A 6,158-nucleotide genomic window follows, 5' to 3' on the forward strand; every position below is an offset into this window, starting at 1 on the left:
TCTTGCGTGTAGAATGTGTGGGCTGGGATGGATTAATGATGTCAGGGCAGCAGTTTTGTCACAGCCACTCCCAGTCTGCGTATAAAGCCACTAATCACCAATTTACCTTCTGCAGACTGCTCCGAGTTCTCTACTCATGCTAAATATTATTGTTGTGAGTTGTAGTTCGAGTGACTCATATTTTCCATCGACATCTTACTCATTCAGATGCTACAAAGGAAGGAGTGGCTTTCTGCTGACACACATTCCCACACATTTCTTCATCTAGTCTTGTGCAACTGAAGTTTATGCTCCTCAAATTTCATTATATAATTTTGCTGTATTTTACTTTGTGTCAGCGTGATTAATAAAACTACAAGTGAAATGAAAAAAGCAACTGATCTAAGCGCGCAGTCACAGGAGTCATGATCAGGCTTGTTGACATTCACAGTTGTGCTTTGGGATTTTGGTTAGTCATGGTGCTTCTCTTTAAAGTGGAACGGATATGAAAGAAGAAGCACAATGACAAAGACTAAAGGGATCGGATTCCTCCTGTATTTTGCTAAAAGCTCAACTTGAACACACAGAAAACACCACAGCCCATAACTACCTGTTTGCCAGTATAAATGTGGCCTCGGAGATGTATGTACACTCCTGTTGACCTGACAGTTGACCACGTGTTGCACCTGACAGCTTAATGGTGTCAGCATTCTACAGCATGCAAATGAGTATGAAAATCTCAGCACACAGTAGTCAGTGATGAGTCACTACTACTGACTAAGAGCCCAGTTAAAACCTAGAAAGATACTGTATAATTTGCTTGTTTGTCTATGATGAGACATTAAAAGTGATACATTCCTTGTTCACGCCATTTTGCCTGAACTGCTGTCAGGGAAAATTCTACATAATGCACTTGTGTTTGCATGTGCTGCTGTGATTCTCTCACTGACTAAGCTCTCTGGGCGAGTGTATGAGAGTGTTTGAGCGCACACTGTGGGGAGTCAGCACACAGGCTCACTTCACGTGGTTCCAAAGGTGAAGGGCTATTAGGGGAAAGGTGAGCATGGGACTGCTGCTCTGGGTTACTCAGTAACTGCATTTCTGTCCTGCCCCTCTCAGGCCTCTACCTCTGCCTGTGCACAACCCACCTTGCACACACACATAGGTGCTGTGTGGTGGTCTCTCTCTTTAAGAAATTTCTGCAAACACGCAAGTTAAAACCTCACTATTAGCAGATAGTAAAATTTGGAAAAAGCTGCAGCAATTTCGATTGTGAGCAACAACAGGAAGGTGCTAAGAAGAAACTGAAGAACCAGTAGACAGAAGCCAAAGCTAAAGCATTTACTTCATGATAAAAAACACAGGGCTTTCTGGGAAATGTGCCCTTCAATTTTAAAATTTCAGAGTATTGTGGCACTTCATGGCACTCAAACCTCTGGGTTCAACTGTATTTTCAGGACCTCTACTACATGCTGCGAAAGGATGGGAAAGCGGGTAGAGATGGCATGTACCAAAGAACCATAACCAGCAGTGAGGACTTTGAGCTTCTACATATGGGGTGCCTGCTCAACAAGCTGATGCTAGAATACCCATAAGCTCTTGGTGGCAAAGCCAGAACGTTTTTACTCTCCCTGGGATGACAGAAATTGATGTTTCGTCACTGTTTTTTCCTGCATTGGACATAGCAGAAGGGTATATGGTTCATTTCTTTGGTCACTCTTGTTTACATACACAGACATGACACCCGTGTAGAAGTGAACCGTGTTTAGGTAGTTAATCCAATAAGAACAGGAGCAGTTTTTATTTTACATTTAATGTTTATGAAATATCACAGATATACATTGCTCAGATCAATTTTTGTTTAGTCTTTTTACCCATCAGTACTTGGGTCTCTAATATAGCTGCTTTATCTATTCATCTATTTGTTTCACCATGTGGTTCATCTGTTCATTTTGTCTCTAATACAGATTCTAAATGAGATACATTTTTATATTTTACTTGACTTTACTTGTCTACTTTCCTGAGGTTTTTGTTTGTTTTCCTTCTTTAAATTCAGAACACAGTCCTGCAGAACTTTGGGCTTGAAGGTGGGTTGGGAGTGGGTAAGGACTCGGGAGGTAGTGTTTCCAATACGCCGTTTGATCTTTTCTTCTTTTTTTCTTAATCAATCTTTCGAGCAACTTGTGCTATATTATGTTTGAATGAAAAATTGCATACAAGTAAAGACTGATTGTTAAAAACTGAGTTTCTGGATGCAGCTCCCATTTTGAGTAAATGAGTATCCTCTTAAGCATTCATTCCCAAAGATGGGGTCCTGACCCACAAATGGGTCGCAGGGGATTTTATGGAGTTTTGTGTTTGCTTTATTGATGATGGGGAGAAAAACAAAGTATTAACTGCCTTATTTTGCACTTACCTTGTTTCATTAACTACAAATTATGTAAACTGTACTGATGAGCATATAAAAACAATGAGATACCTTCTTCTGGGATGCATTTATTTCACCTTGCTGTATTTTATTTTTGCATATATTGTCAAGAATAGGTGAAAAAAGAGTTTATCTAGTCTATCACTATCACTTTTAAATGACCAGTTTAAGATGATGCTTAACTGGCAAAAAAAAAAAATCAGTTAATGCTCAAAACCAGGCCTATTCAGGAGGATTTATCAACTTTAAAAAGTGGGTCCCCAGAAGAAAAATGGAGAAACACTGCTCTAAAGGACTTCACTACTGGTTGTGTGTGGGCTGGACAGAGGTGTGCTTTGCCCCAGATTACCTCCACTGCAACAAGTAACATCAGTACACCCAAAGACAGCAGCTAATGTAATACTGCCTCAATGGTTGATCTTGTTTGTTTGTCTAAGACAGGAGATACAGATGCTTCCAGCTTCAGTGACAGAGAGAAGAGCCAGGCTGAATATCGTCACCTCTGACTGGATCAAGTCTTTCCTCATCGGATCACCGTCCGGCGACTTTGGCATCAAATCACAGATGTGTGTGATGCAGCTCAAGCTTGGGCTCTGTTTGTTTACCGTCCCTGAGCATGGACACATGAAAGTGTGGTGACTGCGACTGTAACCTTGACCCCAGTGACTAGTCCAAGCCCCTGTTCGTATAGTCACTATGTTTCTTCTTCTCCAGCAAAGCTGCACATGCACATATACACAACTTAGCCCAATTCTTTTGCCTCAGGATGGGAGTCAGTGGTGCTTTGGAGAAGGCCACAACACGGCCGCATGCAGACCAATGAAAGTGAAGACAGTGTTCTCTGTGTGAGTAATGATTGACAGCATGTTGAATTACTCACAGAGGCATTAGTCATGGTAAATGTGTTACATGTTCTTGTTCTCTATTCGGTGAGTCTGACTGTCTCGCAGGTTCGTGGATTTGTTTGAGTGCTGATGACAAAACTGCTAATCTTTAAAAGGTTTTCGGCATAAAAAGCTTCTGAATGTTCTTCAGTTTAACATCTTAACTAATGATAGTGAGCGGCAACCTATGCAGTAAATGCATTCATCAAAAATAATTATTCAATGTTCAGGCAGAGGAAAAAAAAAAACAGAAAGAGATTCTTTAACAAAACAGGAAAAACCGGGTCATTAGTGACACAGTTTGGAAATCACTGAACATGCTTGTGTTCAGTCCAGCACTCAGTACAAAGTGTTCATACCAGCAAAAGCAAACATGTTTCTGCTAGGAGGAAAAGCTTACACAATGAAGTATCACAGCCACACGCAATACTGTACAAGCATTCTGGGGCACCATCAGGGGGTCCAACATTTTTTGTAACAGTGTGAGGGCAACATCATTGGCTAATCTTTGGCTAAAGAGAGCCAGTCAGATCTGTGCTCTCCTCTCATCCCACAACTATCCAAACACTGAGCTGTTAGCGACTATGATATGCTTTGTTTATCAGGCCACCTGGACATGCATCTGGTCGACAGGGAGTAGGCCTGTCAATAGCAATGCCAGATGGATGTGCATTAATAACCATGCCCAATGTGTCAAAATCACAAGTGGCAAATACAGACTTTAAAAGCAGCTTTGAGTCTTCGAGGACGTGTTCAGGAGAGTGAATGAAATAATAACTGGGGTGAATAGAACAGCAGACAATCAGAACACAAAATTAATTACTGAGCACTCTGGCTTCAGTTCACTACTTCACTGTGCTCCCCTTCCTGTGCTAATTGACAAATTACATAATAGGCTCTGAAGAGAGAAGAGTTTGACATTAGGTAACCTCTCAAAATAAGAAAAGTTGTGTGGAGATATAGCTCAGACGTACTGATAGGAAGTCAGAGGCATCTCAGCATCATAACACAATGGCTGACTGTGCTTGCAGTTGAGGGAGCTTAGGAACAATAAGAGGAATGTTGCATAACTAATGGATCTAATAAGAGATGTAAGCAACAGGGATGTGGGGTCTCAATTCAAACCACAAATTTGGCTGGCGTGATGAAATCCAGAAACAAACCTTTTTCCAAGTGTTGAGTAAGACCGCTTTACATGTGAGGACTGATAAATTAGATTTTGGGGGACAAAAACTTCCCCTATTGCAGAAAGCTTTTGTTCAAAGTTTACCTGGACAGCAGAGCATGAAGAAGCTCTTCCAAATATGCAAGAACAGGACAGTCTGTGAAATTAACAGATAATACATTAACATGGAACACATCGGTTCCAGCGCTTACTTGGAAGTTTAGTGTCACAAAGTCCATTATTTCATAATTGATTTCCTCACAACTTCCTCTTGGATAAGGTTATCTGTGTGAGATTAGAGCACTGATGTAGAGGCCATTTTGCCTGAAATGTGGTTTAAGTAGTAAAGCTACAATGACGCTTATCTTTGTAAAAATGTGAGTCTTTGGGATTTACCCCAAATTGGTTCTTCATGAGGACTTTAACATGGTCCACTGGCACAGCATTACTGTGACACAAAACCCTCACTCCTACAACTTAGCCTGAGATGATCAGTCAGCTCAAGTGAGGTAAAAATGCAAAATCTAAAAGCTTAAATGTGCATTATAGTGAAATTTGATTTCCTTTCAAAGACTCTCCTGAGGCAAAAGAAGACCCTCAAGTTGTAATCAGTAGTATGATGTTTATATCAAGCCCCTGGCGTTTATGAGTAAAAATGAAAGAAAAAACCTCAATAATACTGGTATTATCCTTTAACCCAGATTCCTGCTGGTTTCATGCTCCAGCAGGCAAAAGCCTGGTAACTGCTGTCATATGGAGCGGATGATAGGATGAATGTTTGCCGCTGTGCTCACAACTACCTGCTTCTAAGTGGTGACTCCATCACCTCTCACATCTGCCAACTCATTAATACAGTCACTTGGAGGACAAAGCTCCCACATGCTGAACTGTGCAGGCCCACATGTATTCACACACAACTGATGCGCAGCTGAGTAAGTGAAGGCGTGCACTCTGTGAAATGTGTTGTTATTTGATATTCCTGCTTCTCAAACGTCGTCCTACTTTCTGACAAAGATTGCTGAGCAAAAACACTTGTGTCCAGCCATAACCATGCAGAACTGAAACAACAGAAAGCCTGTCTATTTAAAGGACTCAGCAACGCCATCCAGATGCTGAACTTTGTGGTATTCCATTTATTCCCAGTACTCAATGTCCTGGCCAATGATATCCGAGGAACATCCGGAGAGCTGGGGAAATCCTGGGACTCAGTGCTGGCAGTGCTGCCAAGATCAGGCTCGCTGCCATCAACCTCGATGTTAGATAGCAGAAATGAAATGCTGCCTCAAAGACCAGAGCCCGCAGCAACAGACGGAATCAATATTAACTTATCTTTACTGTTTCACTACTGTTTTATTGGAGACCATGTTATCAGGGTGGAGCCAGTTTTTCAGTGATATGATGTTACATATCACAATGTCACTAGTTTCCACTGCAGAGTTTAGTGCTAACTAAGTGTAACTTATAGCGGTAGATAGAGGTCAGTAAAACAGAAATGTATTGGATGTCTTTATAGGGACATTCATTGAATCCTGAAATAGTAGATTACATCACCAAAGATTTAGTGTTTTAGTATGTAAATTTGTGTTTTAAAGACAGAATTTGCACTTAATGAGGTAAGGTTGTGTGAAGTTGTGATGTACCTAAGAGTACTTTACTGTGTCCCTTTAACCAAGTCTCCAGCATCATTAAAACATTTAGCATT

The sequence above is a fragment of the Leuresthes tenuis genome, unplaced genomic scaffold (genome assembly GCF_036924035.1).
Source record: "Leuresthes tenuis unplaced genomic scaffold, fLeuTen1.0.hap1 SCAF_9, whole genome shotgun sequence".
Lineage (NCBI taxonomy): Eukaryota > Metazoa > Chordata > Actinopteri > Atheriniformes > Atherinopsidae > Leuresthes > Leuresthes tenuis.